The following is an 18,174-nucleotide window of genomic DNA, read 5'->3' as shown; positions in this document are numbered from 1 at the left end:
AATTATACATTAGAGTACTTAATAGCTTAACTTTAGTATTATAGTGAAAATATTTTAGTAAATGAAGGTTTGACTTTAAAGGTTAAAAATCACTAAATTTGACATTAATATAAAAATTATCACATTTATGTTTAATAAGTTTAATCTATTAGATTTATGACTCACTTAAGGGCTTCCTTTGTGGCTCAGAGGTTAAAGCGTCTGCCTCCAATGCGGGAGACCCGGGTCCGATCCCTGGGTCAGGAAGATCCCCTGGAGAAGGAAATGGTAACCCACTCCAGTATTCCTGCCTGGAGAATCCCATGGACGGAGAAGCCTGGTAGGCTACAATCCAAGGGGTCTCAAAGAGTCAGACACGACTGAGCGACTTCACTTATTTACTTACTTGAGTACTTGGAAAGATTTTATTTGATAGGTAGTTTAAGTACTTAGACTTCCCTGGTGGCTCAGACGGTAAAGCGTCTGCCTACAGTGCTGGAGACCCGCGTTCAATCCCTTGGTAGGGAAGATCTCCTGGAGAAGGGAATGGCAATCCACTCCAGTATTCTTGCCCCGCCCCCCAAAAAAGGGGCTCAAAGAAATTAGAGCTTCCCTGGTAGCTCAGAGATTAAAGCGTCTGCCTGCAATGACGGAGACCTGGGTTCGATCCCTGGGTCCGGAAGAATCCCTGTAGAAGAAAATGGCAATCCACTCCAGTATTCTTGCCTGGAGAATCCCATGGACGGAGGAGCCTGGCAGGCTACAGTCCACGGGGTCGCAAAGAGTTGGACACCAATGAGCGACTTCTTTCACTTAAGTACTTAAGGAGAAAACTGATTATGTTAAATTTACAAAGGCAGCTTAAAATTTTAAGAGAACTTAAGTACTATAAATGCTGATAATTGTTAACATGTTATAGCTTTATTAAATATGATGACAACATTTGTAAGTAAAAACTGAAGCTTAATTTGCTGTATGTCTCAAGGAACTCAAACTGGGGCTCTGTGACAACCTAGAGTGTAGGATGGGGCGGGAGAGAGGTTCAGGAAGGAGGGACATATGTATTCATTTGGCTGATCCATGTTGATCTATGGCAGAAATCAACACAAAATTGTGAACCAATTATCCTTCAACTAAAAATAAATTTAAAAAACTGAAAGCTTATGAATTAAAAGGTTTTTAAATTTGAATATGAAGAAAGTATTAATTTCAAATGTTAAAGGAGCTAATTTTTATTTTCCGTGTATAGAATCCACACTCAAGCACCAAAAATATCAAAAACAAAATAAAAATCTCCCAATGACAATAATAAATTGTAGTCTTAAGATGCTTATGAATTTTTCTCATTCTGAGTACCAAATTCTTGACTATGATTTAATCAAGTTTTAATAAAATTACCTATATCTTACAACTTTTAACTTGGAGGACAGAACCTATAATCCAAAATCTGTGATGAAAACTACATATGCTCCCCAATACATACCTTTTATGGCAGAATAGAAAGAAAAATAAACATTAAAAATACAGGGAAGTCCTGGATAGTCCAGTAATATTTATTTAAATATTAACATTGTTTAATATTTAAATAACAGGATTCGGTGATTTCACTGCTGTGACCTGGTTTCCATCCCTGGTCATCGGGAACTAAGATCCCATAAGCTGTACATAATGTGGCCAAACAAAAAATGAAGTAAAAATACAGTTATTGCTGAGTGTTATTCTAGGGAACAGGCTGTATTACCAGGTAAATAGTTGTTCATTAAGAAAGCACCTAGATGGGTACTGACATCAGCAAGACGGCCAAATAAAAAGTCCCTCTCTTGTATCCCGTTTTCAATATCACTTAATATGGTAAACTGTTAGGAAACGCAAATCAAAACCACAGTGAGTTATCTTATCAATCAAAAAGACAAGAGATAAGGGTTGATGAGGACAAATAGTTAAGGGAAAACTTGTGCACCTTTGGTTAAAATGTAAACGGTAAACCACTTGGAAAACTGTATGATGATTCCTCAAAAAATTAAAAATAGAACTACCATTGACGAGGAATCCACTCCAGTATCCTTGCCTGGAAAATCTTATGGACAGAGGAGCCTGGTGGGGTGCAGTCCACGGGGTTGCAAAGAGTCGGGCATGACTGAGCGACTAACACTTACTTACTTACTTACTTATTGAAGAAGAAAAGTTAAATTTTACCTAACCTCCTTCTCCTTCTGCCTCTGTAACTCAGCTTGCCCCTTGCAAAGTCTAGATCACGTAGGTCACGTAGTCTCAGAAAGTGGGGACTTGCAATACTAGGAACTGGACTTTACTCACTCACCCTTGTCCTGCTCTTTGCAGTCACCCAGCCCCTGCAATCCTGCTTAATCATGCCTGTCCAGGTCAGACATCCCCCTCCCCATGTTGACCATTGTTCCTGCACGTGAAACTGTTTAGTTTAAACCAGCCTATTAGCAGCTAGTGTTGCCCACTACAGTCTGTCTATAAAAACTCTGTAACCCCTTTGTTTGAGGCTCAGAGCTTGGAGTGTTAACTCCTCTGGGCCTGACGGAGTAATAAACCTGAGTTCTCCAACTCTCCGAGTGTGGTGCTTGGTTTCTCGAGTACTGGTTTCTGCAACACCATGTGATCCAGCAATTTCAAGTCTGTGTATATATCAAAGGAAATGAAATTACTAGCACTATACATCTGTATCCTCATGTTCATTGAAGTATTATTCACGATAATCAAGACATGAAGACTACCTAAGTTTCCATCAACAAATTAAAGTGGTATACATATACAGTGGGACTTTATTTAGTCATAAAAAGAAGGAAATCCTACTATTTGCAACAAATGTATTATGAAATAAGTCAAAGAAAGATAAATACTGTGTGATCTCACTAACATGTGGTTTTCTTCAAAGCCGAACTTGCAGAATTAGAGAGCAAGTAGAGTGGTGGTTTTCTGGGGCTGAGGTGGAAAGGAAATGGAGACATTGGTCAATGGGTAGAAACTTCCAATGATAAGTTCTGGGGATCTAATGTACACCATGGAGCCTATAATTAATAATTTTGTATTATAGATGTGAGAGTTGATAGGAGAGTACATCTTAAATATTCTTGCTGGGGGGAAAAAAAAACTAGCAGTTATGTGGCGTGATGGATGTACTAACTAACCTTTGTGGTAATCATTTCACATCAAATCACTACAGTGTGCCTTAAACTCACTCTATGTTATTATGTCAATTTTTTGTCAATACAGCTTCAGGGGAGGGAGACAAAATACACCTAGATGGATTGCTTCTTATTTATACAAAGTGATTATTTGTATATTATTATTTATCCTGCCCTGTCTCCTACAAAGTGTGAAAGGGACTAGTGGCAGCAGAAATCAACAAATTATCGAATATAGCAAATATCAGACATTTAGAGGATAAGGGATAAAGAAGGATAGATGGAGCACCTCAGGTATGGCTGCGAGGAAGGGAAGTGAAGTCGCTCAGTCATGTCCGACTCTTTGCGACCCCATAGACAGTACCCAACCAGGCTTCTCCATCCATGAGATTTTCCAGGCAAGAATACTGGAGTGGGTTGCCATTTCCTTCTCCAGGGGATCTTCCCAACCCAGGGATCGAACCTGGGTCTCCCTCATTGTAGGCTTTACCGTCTGAGCCACTGGGGAAGTCCTAAGTAGCCATGAAGAAGTTATCTATGACAATGTTGGACAAGAGGCTTCCTAGGTGGCGCAGGTGGTATAGAACCTACCTGCCAATGCAGAAGCTGTAAGAGCAAGATCCCCTGGAGGTGGGCATGGCAACCCACTCCACTATTCTTGCCTAGAGAATCCCATGGACAGATGAGCCTGGAGGGCTACAGTCCGTGGGGGATCACAAACAGCTGAACACGACTGAAGCGACTTAGCAAGACACAGCACAGGTTGCACAAGACACTGCAGCAGGTATGGCCAAGAGTCCAAAGGACTGAGTTGCTTGATGATTCAATTTTAAGTTATGACTTGTTCACCAAATTAGTCTAGTCAATGACTCTGAGGTCTAGAGGAAAGGGGAAATATTTTGTGCTTAGGGATATAAAAGTAGAGAGAAGAAAACAACCAAAAAGTATAAAATTGAGAATTCAGTGGAAAAAGGAATTTGATCATGATATTATAATATATTGCAATCCATGCAAGATATTGGGGAGGTTGGCTAGATTTTCCACAAGAAAAGGAATGAGAACTCAAGGCAGTTTGTATTTAAAGACCAGATGGACAACAGATAACTGGAGGACTTAATGACATTCAGGTGACAAACACATGAATTACTTTTACATGTAATAAAATATAAAGGATATACACTGGACCCTTCCTCTTCACCAAAGAAGTGGTGAGAATACTTTTGAGTACATTCAAGAAAATTCCTGTACTGGCCCACACTGTAATTTCCCGGTCTGGTTCAGGCCCTTGATACATTTCTGCTGACAGCCTATGAAATCTGCCGTGGTCACATATCTGTCTTGAAACATTGCCAGGGAAGCGCTTCTGCTCACTCTCTCCAGCTGTGTTCCCTGTGTGTAGATCTATAGTTCTTCCCTTGGTTTGGCAACTGACTTTTTCTCCTTTGTCTAGGTAACTCCTATCTCTGCTTGTTACCCTAATTTCAGTGTTATCTGGGACTCTGGGTGCAAATACTCTATTAGAAAGCCTTCATCAAAGTGCTGCCCCTTGCCTATTTTCACTCCACTGAGAGATAGGGTAAAAGCATCATTTTTATGTTTCAGAGCCGTATCTTCTTTGTGTTCCTTATGGTTTTCTCTTGGCCTTCTCCTCAGATGGTGGTGGTTTAGTCATTAAGTCACGTCTGACTCTTTTTATGACCTCATGGATTGTAGCTCACCAGGCTCCTCTGTCCATGGGATTTCCTTGGCAAGAATATTAGAGTGGGTTGCCATTTCCTTTTCCAGGGGATTTTCCTGACCTGGGGATCGAACTCTTGTCTCCTGTATTGCAGGTAGATTCTTTTACCACTGAGCCACCAAGGCTTCCAGAGCTCTATAAATTTTGCTTACATCATATTTGTAACTATAACTATAAACTCGGGGCAGAACTGGTCAAACTGAAAAACTGAACCCTCAAAAATACATAGAAATATTTGTCATAAATTTTCAGAATCATCATTTCTATAAATAAGCAGTGTAACAAGTAGGACCCTCTGTGGCCCTCCTGGGACAGACCCCTCCCCCATATACTCAACCTTAGCTCCTCAATGTTAGCTCCTCTCTGAAGTGCCAAGATAATAGTATTTGATGCACATTTCCTGAGTTGTTTCACAGACTTTAAAATCCCTCACCAAATGGAAGGTGTTAACTACTTGATGACTTGATGACCATGAGCACATAGCCCCAGGCCTCCTGGAGCCTAAGGACTGATAATATCAACCCCTGTGACAATGCCCTTTTCCCGCCAATCAGAACTGTGCACAAGCAACCACAAACCCTGCCACCTTCTTGGCATTTAAAAATGCTTTGCTGAACCAAAACCCTTTAGAGAGCTCAAGGTTTTTTAGAGCCTGAAACACCTGTCCCCGTGCTTGGCCCCGCAGTAGACATTGCTCTGCTCTGAACTCCTGTGTTTCAGTTGTTTGGCCTCAGTGTCCTCACGCTTGCACTAACAAAAGCATTTTTAAATGTCCTCCATTCAGAGGCTTCTAGCTAGAAAGCAGCAGTCTGGAAGAGTCAGCCGTTTGTTTTCTAACCTTAACTACTCCCACCAAGTTGCCCTACTGCTGTGTTGTCCGTGCTGTGCTCAGTGGTGTCCAGCTCTTTGCAACCCCATGAACCTATCAGGGCCCTCTGTCCACGGGATTTTCCAGGCAGGAATATTGGAATGGGTTGCCATTTCCTCCTCCAGATTATCTTCCTGACCCAGGATCAAACCTCCATATCCAGCATCTCCTGAACTGGCAAGCAAATTCTTTACCACTGAGCCACCTGGGAGAAGAGGGCCAAGTCACCCTAGCTCACAATCATTAGTATTTATCTTGCAGATGAAAAATGTGAGGCAAATCAGCAGGGTTCCCTATTAAAACCGGAGGCAAAAATAGAAAATGTCATTAGAATAGAAACTTCTACAGAATTGTCAGCTAGCAACTACTCTTTAATTGTTAAAAAAAGAAAATCTGAATTGTAAGAGTAATCAGTTATTGGTATCTTTCACCTTTTGTATAAGAAATTCAACCAGCTGTGGAAAAAGGTGGAGATGACCTTGCAGGCTGAGTTATTGTTGAGAAAGAATCACAGATGGAGAGAGAGCCCCTCCCCCTTCCTCATCCTCAGTGAACAAAAAACCAGCAGAATTTCCCTGGTGGAATGAAGTCTCTTGTTTAATTAGACTAACAGACTTCTTACTAGTATGGACTTTATTCCCCTTTCTGGAAGAACTTTAAGTTATTTCAAATAATTTAACAAATCACTTGTTGATTTAAACCAATTAAGAGAGTATATTTTTCTAAAGAATGAGCTTAAACCAGCTGGGTAAGAAGTATTGTCTTGCAAAAAGAACCTAAAGAATGAGAATACATTTTTCCCTCAGTTACTGACTCTAATCAAATCAAGTTCCTGTATCCAACACTCACAGTTATATGGTGATTAAAATACCTGTGGGTGCTGCCTTGATTATTTATCATTAGTTTTGGGGCCTTTCATGTCTTAATAAAAGAAAGATTCCCAATGTCCTTTTCTCTTACGTAAAAAAAATTATGAGAGTGGATGGAGTAATATTCGTATCTTTGTCTCTTCATCTACCTTGCACTATTTCCAGTTCCCATAGGTAAGAGATTTCATAAGTATAATATAATCTTAGTTTGTCCTGTTAGGTAGGTAGAATGGGGAAAAGGAGTCCAAAATGGAGGTGGCTAAAAGACAAGGAAGGGAAAAGCCAGCGAAAATAGAACAAAGGAAGGTACGAGGACCGGAGTGAGGACCTCAGGTAAAAGAAACAACACTCCTGGCTGGTCCAATTTACATCGAACAGGCCCAGGGAGAGAAAAACATATAAAAAGAGGAGCCAAATCTCTCTCTCTCTCTCTCTCTCTCTCTCATGCGCTGGGACGCTCTTTTCGTGTCTTTGGATCCACGTGCCCTCACGCCTCAAAGATGGATTTTCCTGCTATCTTCTAAATAAAATAGAGCTATAACACTGAGCTGTAACACTGATTTGTCTAAGAGCTATAACACGGTCTTTTCGAGACGCGAGAGCTGTGACATCTTAGTTGTGACCAGACAAAAACCGAGGAGCATACACTCCCGTGAGAGTCCTAAGGGAAGCAAAAAATATACATGTGTATCTACTATATGTCTACTACTAAGCACTTTTACATACATTGTTTTTTAACTTCTCTGCAAGACATGTTTACAGGTTATGAAACCAATGCTAAATGAAATTAAACAATTACTTGCCTAATAACTTGAAATGGAGTATAACCTATAGAAATACTGAATCACATTGTTGTACATCTGAAACTAATATAGTATTATAAATCAACTATACTTCAACTAAAAAAAAAAACACAATTATTTGCCAAAGGTTAAGTGGCTAATGCAGGACTGAATTAGGATTTAGAACTTGATCTTTCCTTGGATAGCTTGATAGGTTATTGAATTGGAATTTTCTTAAGGAGAGAAACAGGATGATGTTTTTACTGTACATTGAAGTACACAAAAAGTAATCAGTTAATTGTTGTACAATAAATCCCAAGTCATTACTCTTTTTGTTCCCCTTAGCCACCTCCTTTTGTTCCTAATCTGGCTTCTGACATCCAGTAGCAATCCTGTGTAGAGTGAGAGTTATAACATTTAGCATGAAGATTTGTGAAAGTACCAAGTAGCATATTTCAAGAAATGCCACTTGAAGCAGTTAAATCCCTGAGGATTCAATATATCACTTAAGTTCATTACGGGAAGTGACAAGTGACAACCGAGAGCATACAATTGAGAGGCAGGTCAAACACAATGATATTCGAGTTCAGAAACAATTGTCTACGCTGATGAGATCTCTACCCACTGTCCTCATTTATATTGGCTACTTATCAATTAACATTGACTACTAAATGCTAATGGAGTTGAATGCCTAAAGATGCCTGTCATTGGGATATCGTGTGTGTGCGCGCGCACATGCTCCATCTCTCAGTTGCGTAGGACTCTTTGCAACTGTATGGACTGTAGCTTGCCAGGCTCCTCTGTCCATGGGATTTTCCAGGTAAGAATATTGGGGTGGGTTGCCATTTCCTCCAGATTATCTTTCTGACTCAAAGATGAAACCTGTGTCTCCTATGTCTCCTGCCTTGGCAGGCAGCTTCTTTACCATGGAACCACCTGGGAAGCCCCTGTCATTGGATTGTGTATTACTAAAACAATGACGTTATATAAACACTTGAAAAATGCATTCCTAGAGCTGAGGTAACCCACTCCAGTGTTCTTGCCTAGAGAATCCCAGGGACAGGGGAGCCTGGTGGGCTGCCATCTATGGGGTCTCACAGAGTCGGACACGACTGAAGCGACTTAGCAGCAGCAGCAGCAGATACTATTGGCACAGAAAGTGAATCATTTTTCACTAAAATGCAATGACTAATAAACGTTTGGGAATACTTCCACTTACTTATAAAAGAATGTACATTTCACAAAGACCTCAGACCACGCAGATTACACCTAGACAATAAGGTTTCCCCACCCCCTAGGTGATACCACTGGTGTTTCTGTTAAGTACAAAAGGAAAATTGACTGTCTTTTCCAAGGCAATTGGTGATAGGGCTACAGTTACCTTGTATTTCTTTTCATTTTCAAAATAGCCAGAACCAAAGGGACAGCCTGACCAGTTAACCTGCCTGCCCAGTTACAGGGCCATGGTGATCACATATCTTTGGGGATGCCTCTGCCTCCCCAAATCCATTCAGCAAAGGTACCATCTTGTAAGGGGGATGACATTAGACAATGGCAGTCATTATAAGACAAATGCAGGTATCAGGAATTGGAAACACTTTGCTGTCAGCTTCCTGGCTCAGAATGTTCTCAAGCTTATGATTATCTCACAACTGCAAACCTTGGAAGATACTGCTCTTTAGTTTTGCATAGCTAGGGTTTCTTCTCTAGAGTATCAAAGACTGGATGCCTGCCAAATTTCTCCTCTACAGTCATGTCAGTCTGTCCAAGTGAAAAAAGAAAAAATGGAAATGTCATGGCATTCAGTTCAGTTCAGTTCACTTGCTCAGTCTTGTTTGACTCTTTGCGTCCCCATAAACAGCAGCACGCCAGGCCTCCCTATCCATCACCAACTCCAGAGTTCACCCAAACTCATGTCCATTGAATTGGTGATGTCATCCAACCATCTCATCCTCTGTTGTCCCCTTCTCTTCCCGCCTTCAATATCCCAGCATCAGGGTCTTTTCCAGTGAGTCAGTTCTTCGCATAATGTGGCCAAAGTATTGGAGTTTCAGCTTCAACATCAGTCCTTCCAATGAACACCCAGAAATGATCTCTTTGAGGATGGACTGGTTGGATCTCCTTGCAGTCCAAGGGGCTCTCAAGAGTCTTCTCCAACACCACAGATCAAAAGCATCAATTCTTCTGCTCTCAGCTTTCTTTATAGTCCAACTCTCACATCCATACATGACTACTGGAAAAACCATAGCCTTGACTATACGGACCTTTGTTGGCAAAGTAATGTCTTTGCTTTTTATTATGCAGTCTAGTTTGTTCATAACTTTCTTTCCAAGGAGAAAGTCTCTTTTAATTTCATGGCTGCAGTCACCATCTGCAGTGATTTTGGACCCCCAAAAAATGAAGTCAGCCACTCTTTCCACTCTATTGCCATGAAGTGATGGGACCAGATGCCATGATCTTAGTTTTCTGAATGTAGAGCTTTAAGCTAACTTTTTCACTCTCCTCTTTCACTTTCATCAAGAAGCTCTTTAGTTCCTCACTTTCTGCCATAAGGGTGGTGTCATCTGCATAACTGAGGTTACTGATATTTCTCCTGGCAATCTTGATTCCAACTGTACTTCTTCCAGCCCAGCATTTCTCATGATGTACTCTGCATAAAAGTTAAATAAGCAGGGTGACAATACACAGCTTTGACGTACTCCTTTTTCTATTTGGAACCAGTCTGTTGTTCCATGTCCAGTTCTAACTGTTGCTTCCTGACCCACATTCAGGTTTCTCAAGAGGCAGGTCAGGTGGTCTGGTATTCCCATCTCTTTCAGAATTTTCCACAGTTTATTGTGATCCACACAGTCAGAGGCTTTGGCATAGTCAATAAAGCAGAATTAGATGTTTTTCTGAAACTCTCTTGCTCTTTCAATGATCCAGCGGATGTTGGCAATTTGATCTCTGGTTCCTCTGCCTTTCCTAAAACCAGCTTGAACATCTGGAAGTTCATGGTTCACATATTGCTGAAGCCTGGCTTGGAAAATGTTGAGCATTACTTTACTAATGTGTATGAGATGAGTGCAACTGTGTGGTAGTCTGAGCATTCTTTAGCATTACCTTTCTTTGGGATTGGAATGAAAACTGACCTTTTCCAGTCCTGTGACCACTGCTGAGTTTTCCAAATTTGCTGGCATATTGAGTGCAGCACTTTCACAGCATCATCTTTCAGGATTTGAAACAGCTCAACTGGAATTCCATCACCTCCACTAGCTTTGTTTGTAGTGATGCTTTCTAAGGCCCACTTGACTTCACATTCCAGGATGTCTGGCTCTAGTCAGTGATCATACCATCGTAGTTATCTGGGTCATGAAGATCTTTTTTGTACAGTCCTTCTGTGTATTCTTACCACCTCTTCTTAATATCTTCTGCTTCTGTTAGGTCTATACCATTTCTGTCCTTTATCGAGCCCATCTTTGCATGAAATGTTCCCTTGGTATCTCTAATTTTCTTGAAAGGATCTCTAGTCTTTCCCATTCTTTTGTTTTCCTCTATTTCTTTGCATTGATCACTGAGTAAGGCTTTCTTATCTCTCCTTGCTAGTCTTTGGAACTCTGCATTCATGGGTATATATTTCCTTTTTTCCTTTACCTTTTGCTTCTCTTCTTTTCACAGCTATTTGTAAGGCCTCCTCATACAGCCATTTTGCTTTTTTGCCTTTCTTTTTCTTGGAGATGGTCATGATCCTTGTTTCCTGTACAATGTCACAAAACTCCATCCATCGTTCATCAAGCACTCTGTGTATCAGATCTAGTCCCTTAAATCTATTTCTCTATTCCACTGTCACTGCATTCACATTATTTTGTAAACTATCCCCTGACACACACTGCACACCATATCTAAAGAGACAATGAGATCCAACATTATTGAAAGTTTACTAAAATGTCCAACACTACTTTATAAGTTACCTGATTCAATCCCCTTTTTGGGGGGGCTCCAAAATCACTGCAGATGGTGATTGCAGTCATGTAATTAAAAGACACTTACTCCTTGGAAGAAAAGTTAAGACCAACCTAGATAGCATATTCAAAAGCAGAGACATTACTTTGCCAACAAAGGTCCGTCTAGTCAAGGCTATGGTTTTTTCCAGTGGTCATGTATAGATGTGAGAGTTGGACTGTGAAAAAAGCTGAGCACCAAAGAATTGATGCTTTTGAACTGTGGTGTTGGAGAGGACTCTTGAGAGTCCCTTGGACTTCAAGGAGATCCAACCAGTCCATTCTAAAGGAGATCAGCCCTGGGATTTCTTTGGAAGGAATGATGCTGAGGCTGAAACTCCAGTACTTTGGCCACTTCATGCGAAGAGTTGACTCATTGGAAAAGACTCTGATGCTGGGAGGGATTGGGGGCAGGAAGAGAAGGGGACGACACAGGATGAGATGGCTGGATGGCATCACTGACTCGATGGACGTGAGTCTGAGCGAACTCCGGGAGTTGGTGATGGACAGGGAGGCCCGGCGTGCTGCGATTCATGGGGTCGCAAAAAGTCGGACACGACTGAGCGACTGAACTGAACTGAACTGATTCAATCCCCATACATTTTTTTTTATAAATTATATTATTATAGCCATGTTTCAAGAAAATGATAATTTGACAGATTAAAAACTATGGGTAACCAACTCTGTTAGTAAATAGGAGAATTGGGGGACTGAAAACTTATTCCACATGTTTATTCAACATTTTAAACCTTTTTTGTTTTATATGGAAGTTGATTAATGATGTTGTGAGTGTGTGTGTGTGTGTGTGCACGTGTGCTTAGTAGCTTGTCATGTCTGACTCTTTCTGACCTCATGGATTTTAACCCACCAAGCTCCTCTGTCCATGAGATCCCCCAGGCAAGAATACTTGACTGGGTAGCCATCCCCTTCTCCAGGAGATTTTCCCAATGCAGGGTTTGAACCCTGGGTCTCCTGCATTGCGGGTGGATATATGTAGATAGATATAGATATACATTTATCTATTCTTTTTTCAAATTCTTTTTCCAGTTATGTTATTACAGAATATTGACCAGAGTCCCCTGTGCTAATCAGTAGGTGATTGTTGCACATTTTTATGGTGACTTTTATTCAATATCTATTTAGTTAATTTACTGGTTTAAAAAAAAATCTCTTTTATAGAAAGATTAATCAGCAATAATTAAATTGAATGACCTTTATGTGCCAGGCTTTATTTTACATACTAAAAATATAGATCCTGCCATCAGAGAACTTATACTCTAGTGGAGAGATAAGTAATATAAAAAAAATGATGAATAACTGTTGACTTACCATGTTTTAGAGAAATGACAGGGAAAAGAAAAAAAAAATCACAGTGGAATGGCTGAAAATTCTGAAATACTGATGGAAGTGTGTGGGGGACTGCTCGTTCATTTGGAATGACAAGAAAGATTCTCATTAAGAAGGTGACGTCTGATGAAAGGACTAACAGAGGTGAAAGAATCAGCAGGCAGATAACTTGAAGAGCATCCTCACAAGCAGAGGGAACAGTGAGTGTAAAGATCCTGGGGAAGAAGTATCCTTGGACTGTGTTGTTGTAGTTCAGTCTGCAAATCATGTCGGACTCTTGTGACCCCATGGACTGCAGCACGCCAGCCTTCCCTGTCCTTCACTGTCTCCGGGAGTTTGCTCAAATTCATGACCATTGAGTCAGTGATGCTATCTAACCAACTCATCCTCTGTCACCCTTTTCTCCTCTTGTGGTCAATCTTTCCCAGCATCAGGGTCTTTTCCAATGAGTCAGCTCTTCACATCAGGTGGCCAAAGTTTTGGCGTGTGTAAAGAAGAGCCAATGAGAACTGGGTGACTGGCCTATGGAAAAGAGAAGCAAAAAGTAGAAGATAACACCAGGGAGTGATGACATAATGAGTGAAGAGAAGGTACATGCAGTTTTAAAGGCTATTTGAAATACCTTTCCTTTAATAAAACCATTTGAGAGTCCTGAAAATAGAAATGACCCGTTTAACTTACACTGCAACAATATCATTTAACTGCTGTGCTATCATTTATTTAAACATTTAATTGCTGTGAGTAAAATGTAGAGGAGTCAGGGAGGTAGCAGGAAGAACAATTAGGAGATAATAGTCATACTGATCTGGGTAATAGATGATACTGGCTTAGATGATTAGGCCTACAATGGTGACATAAGGATAGTAAGGTAGAGAGAAATAGTAGACCTCTGAAGGTAGTGAGAGAGTTAGTTCCTAGTCAGGGTGATAGGGAGTCTAGTGGTCCCCAAGGAGATAGGGGTCTGGAATTCTCAAGGAGGAAGAAAGGACACACTTTTTTCTTTCTCCACATTCCTTAGGATTATATAACAATAATGTATCCTGCCTAAGGACAGTCTTTGGATTAAACCTTCTGTTATCTTAAACTGTAAATTATGGGAGTAGACCTGGTCTTTACAAGGATGTATCCTGCCTGAGGACAGTGTTATCTTAAAATGTAAATTATGGGAGTAGGTCTGATGAGGTCTTTACAACCTCCAGACATTCTTTGGATTATATAACTTCATTGTTAACACTAGCAAGCGGGTACTCTTTCTGCCCCCTTCTGACGCCTATGTCAGAAGCTTTCTCTATCTCCTTTATACTTTAATAAAACTTTATTACACAAAAGCTCTGAGCGATCAAGCCTCGTCTCTGGCCCCGGACTGAATTCTTCTCCTCCAGGGGCCAAGAATCCCGGTGTCTTTGCGTGATTCAACAACAACCTTTCAGTAGAAGGCATGGATTTTTTAATGATCAAGGAGAAAGAATGAAGAGAAAAATTAAGGAGGGGCTCATGGGTTTTGACCAAGAAACTGTAAGTGTATAGTTACCATTCATTGAGATGGAGAAAAATTTTGGATGAACAAATATGGGGGAGATATCAGGAGTTTGGCAATGAATATTTGGATGTTTAAAATTAGACTTGTAAGTTTGGCTTGTCTATTGAATACCCATTTGAAGACATTAAGTGGTTCGATAAATGAGTACAGAGTTTAAAGTAGATGTCTGATATGGAAATAAGAAATTTAAAATAATCAGCATAGATATGATACTTTGGATTATTGAGAATGTGTGAATTTCTTTTTGTCATAACATGTCATGTTTATTTTCAGGGAGCAAATTATAATCCATTTGCCTTATTGGAAAACAATTTTCCTGTTACACAGAGAAAATGGAATATTTTAAAAGGAAATTAATATGGCAGCCAAAAAAAAAAAAAAAACCTTGGCTGAAATAGGCAAACTTGTTTCTTATTTACTTTTTTTTTAATTGGAGTATAGTTGATTTACAATGTCATATTAATTTTTGCTATACAGCAAAGTAATTCAATTATGCATATACATACAAGAGAATGTATGAGATTTCTATGGATATAAATGTAAAAAGAAAAAACAAGAACTCCAAGAACAAATCCTGATGTATTCCAATATTTACAGAATGAGAACTAGAGAAAGAATGAACAAGATTATGAAACATATCAGCCAAAAGGTTGGTGAAAACCAGGATCTGCCTTTTCCTGAAAGTCAAACAAGAAGATAATCTTTCAAAAAAGAGGGGATGATTAATTCTGACAAAAACAAGTGATGGTCAACTAGTAAGACATCTGGGACTTGACTATTTTATTTAGCAATGTGAAGACCATTGGATAGCCAGGATCTCTGTAGAGACAAAAAAGAAAAAAAAAATTTTAATGGGATTGAATTTAGGAAAAAATTAAGGAAAGAAATTGAGATTATAGGACAGGACAACTCTTCTGAGGAATTTTGTTTGCTCTAAAAGGAATGGGATCAAAGGGGTGGTGGCTGACATGGGGCATTTATGAGGGTGGTAAGATGGTTACTGGTAGACATCACCTGAAAACAGTTTTACTTTCTTAACACAATAAAGAAATAATAGGATCAAGGTAGATAGCCATCAATTCGCTCAATTAAAAAGTACTTATTGAATGCCTTCTTGTATTATGTATTGGTAGATCCCCAAATCTGCTTTCAAGTTGGATAATTCTCTGGAAGGACGTGCTGAACTCAGAAAAGCCATCATCTTTATGGCTATAGTTTATTATAGCAAAAGACACAGACTAAAATCAGCAAAAGGAAAATTTACGTAGGGTAAAGTCCAGAAGATAATAGCACAGATTTACAGTTGTCTTCTCCCCAGTGGAAGCATGCAGACAGCACTTAATTTCTACCATCAATGATGTGCGGCAGTGTTCATAAAGAATTGTTGATCAGGGAAGCTCACTCAAGTTTTGGTGTCCAGGGGGTTAGTCACATCAGCATGGCTGACTGCCTACGTGGCTGACTTTAGTTAACTCAGTCTCCAGCGCCTCCAAAGGTCAAGCTGAGACCACCTGGGCCAAGGCTCCATCATAAACAATGCTGTCAAGATAACATCCTGTGGCCTAAGACTCCAGGTAAAAACACACTGATAAAGCAGAAAATTCTAAAGACTTAGAGGAAGCCTCTCAGGTGCAGGTCAAGGGTGAGACTTTTCTTTGGAAGCTGTTCTCTGGCACTGTAATGAAAAATGCTAATGTTTTTTATGCTCATATTCATATGTCAAATACTTATTGTTATCTTTAAAATAATCTGATATTGTCTTGCTTAACTCTTTGAGCTAGCTTCCAGAAGCACAATTAGACTATCTGAATATTTTAGTAGTTTAATCTGATTCTTTTGTTCCTTTGGCTAAAAAACTAGTTTATATTATTTGATTTCAAGAAGGCTCTGGGCTGAATCAACTGTGTCCAAATTGGCAATCAAATTATCTTTAATTACTGAACAGCTTGAAGTAATTTAACAATTTCATTCAGAAGACGAAAAAGATGAAATCCATTTTGTGACAACTAAAACCTAATTTTATCATATCAGAAAATCTGAGAACAAAAAAATAATCATTAACAGACATGAGGCTATTGAATTTCAACCCATTGTTTCTCATCATAGAAATATTTCAAGTCACAAAAAAATAAGAGGTTTCATAAAACATGCATTCACTGTGGCCCAAAAAGAGATGACTAAAATTCACAAAATAATAAACCTACAAGGTATAATCCAAAACTATCTTCACGATATTTCAGGGAACTCCTAAAATTACCTCACTATAGCAACCCACATGTATATTCCTGCATAAATTCTAAAGTTTTTGTTTTTGCCATATGACTTTTAGCAATAAACAATGTGCTAAGTTGTTTCAGTCGTGTCCGACTCTATGCAACCCCATAGATGGAAGCCCACCAGGCTCCCCCGACCCTGGGATTCTCCAGGCAAGAGTACTGGAGTGGGTTGCCATTTCCTTCTCCAATAAATGAAAGTAAAAAGTGAAAGGGAAGTCGCTCAGTCGTGTCCAACTCTTAGCGACCCCATGGACTGCAGCCTACCAGGCTCCGCCATTCATGGGATTTTCCAGGCAAGAGGACTGGAGTGGGGTGCCATTGCCTTCTCCAAATAGACAATGTAGTGGTTCCATAATTCAAAGATGTGCTATTCCAGCCTTGCTTTAAACTTTGCTTACAAGCACATGCTTAGAGGTCAAAACATGAAGTGAGGGGCAGATAATTCTAATTATTTAATCTGAAAAAGAAAATGTCCTATTCAAAGAGGAAATTACTCATTATAGTTTGGGAGGAGTTAATTTGAGGGAAGGTAAGAGGTGGAGGACAAAGACTGGACTTACAATACTTGACATGGTACCTAGAACTGAGCTGTATTTTCAGAAATCCTTCATTAATGCAACTTGTTCTTTATTTCTAATAAACATTTTTGAATATTTTAGTATCATCTAGTAGGTGTTTCAAAAAAAACCCTGTAATTATGGCACTATGATGCCCACTGTACAGAGAAATAAATGAGGGTTATAAAGATTAGGCATCATCCCTAAAAATATAGGGATATTGAGGATCAAGCTTAAATTAGATCCATCTAACAATATGATGTGAAATTGTGAAGATATTTCTTTCAGGAGCAGAGATTCAAAGGGTCAGATGAATAAAGGTCATCTATGAACCCACAAAACAAAGAATTAGTATAATTGTGCATTAAAAACAATCACTGAGTGAAAATAAATGTGTATCGACAATTAGATCTTTGCTGCTGGGGTACCATAAAAATTTTTTTTTTTCAAGGGATACACAGTCTTGTCAAGAACAAAAGATTCTCAGATCAATAATTATAACCCACTTGGATTGGTGGTATAGACAAGAAGGAGCTGAGGAACCTGGAAAAGAGCACATTATTCTACTTGGGGCCTAAAGAGCAAAATATGAGAATTGTGCTTAACACATGAACTCTCCTGGGAGGTCAACTATGGAAGGATATTCCTGGCGAAAATGACATGTATGAGGAAAGGTACAGAAGCATGAAAGGTTGCAGTCTGGTTAAAGAAGGAGAAACTTACTATTTTGACCACAGCATGGCATGCACACGGGGATTTAAGAGAAGATAACATTAAGGACAGAATATGAGGACCAGATTGCATATTTTTAAAAATCTGGAGTGTATGGCATAGTCAAAGGATACCATTGCTAGGAAATGTTTGAATAAATATATGCATATTAGAGCTTTTTAAATGCTTGCTTTTGTGCCTTAAAGAGTAGAATAGTTTCTTCTGGAGTAGGTGGTTTTCATTTAGAAAAATAATTTGATAGGTCACTTTGAATGTGAAAGATAAAGGATGCCCTCTTTCTCCTGCCTGCCTCCACTGAGACATGGTTTGGAAAGAGGCAGTATAATAAATTGCATGTAAGCTGGACTGCAA

This window comes from Bos grunniens, chromosome 29, assembly GCF_055505025.1.
Source record: "Bos grunniens cultivar Pamir isolate PY7600 chromosome 29, Bosgru_T2T1.0, whole genome shotgun sequence".
In the NCBI taxonomy this organism is placed as follows: Eukaryota; Metazoa; Chordata; class Mammalia; order Artiodactyla; family Bovidae; genus Bos; species Bos grunniens.
Note: the sequence above shows the minus strand (reverse complement) of the source record.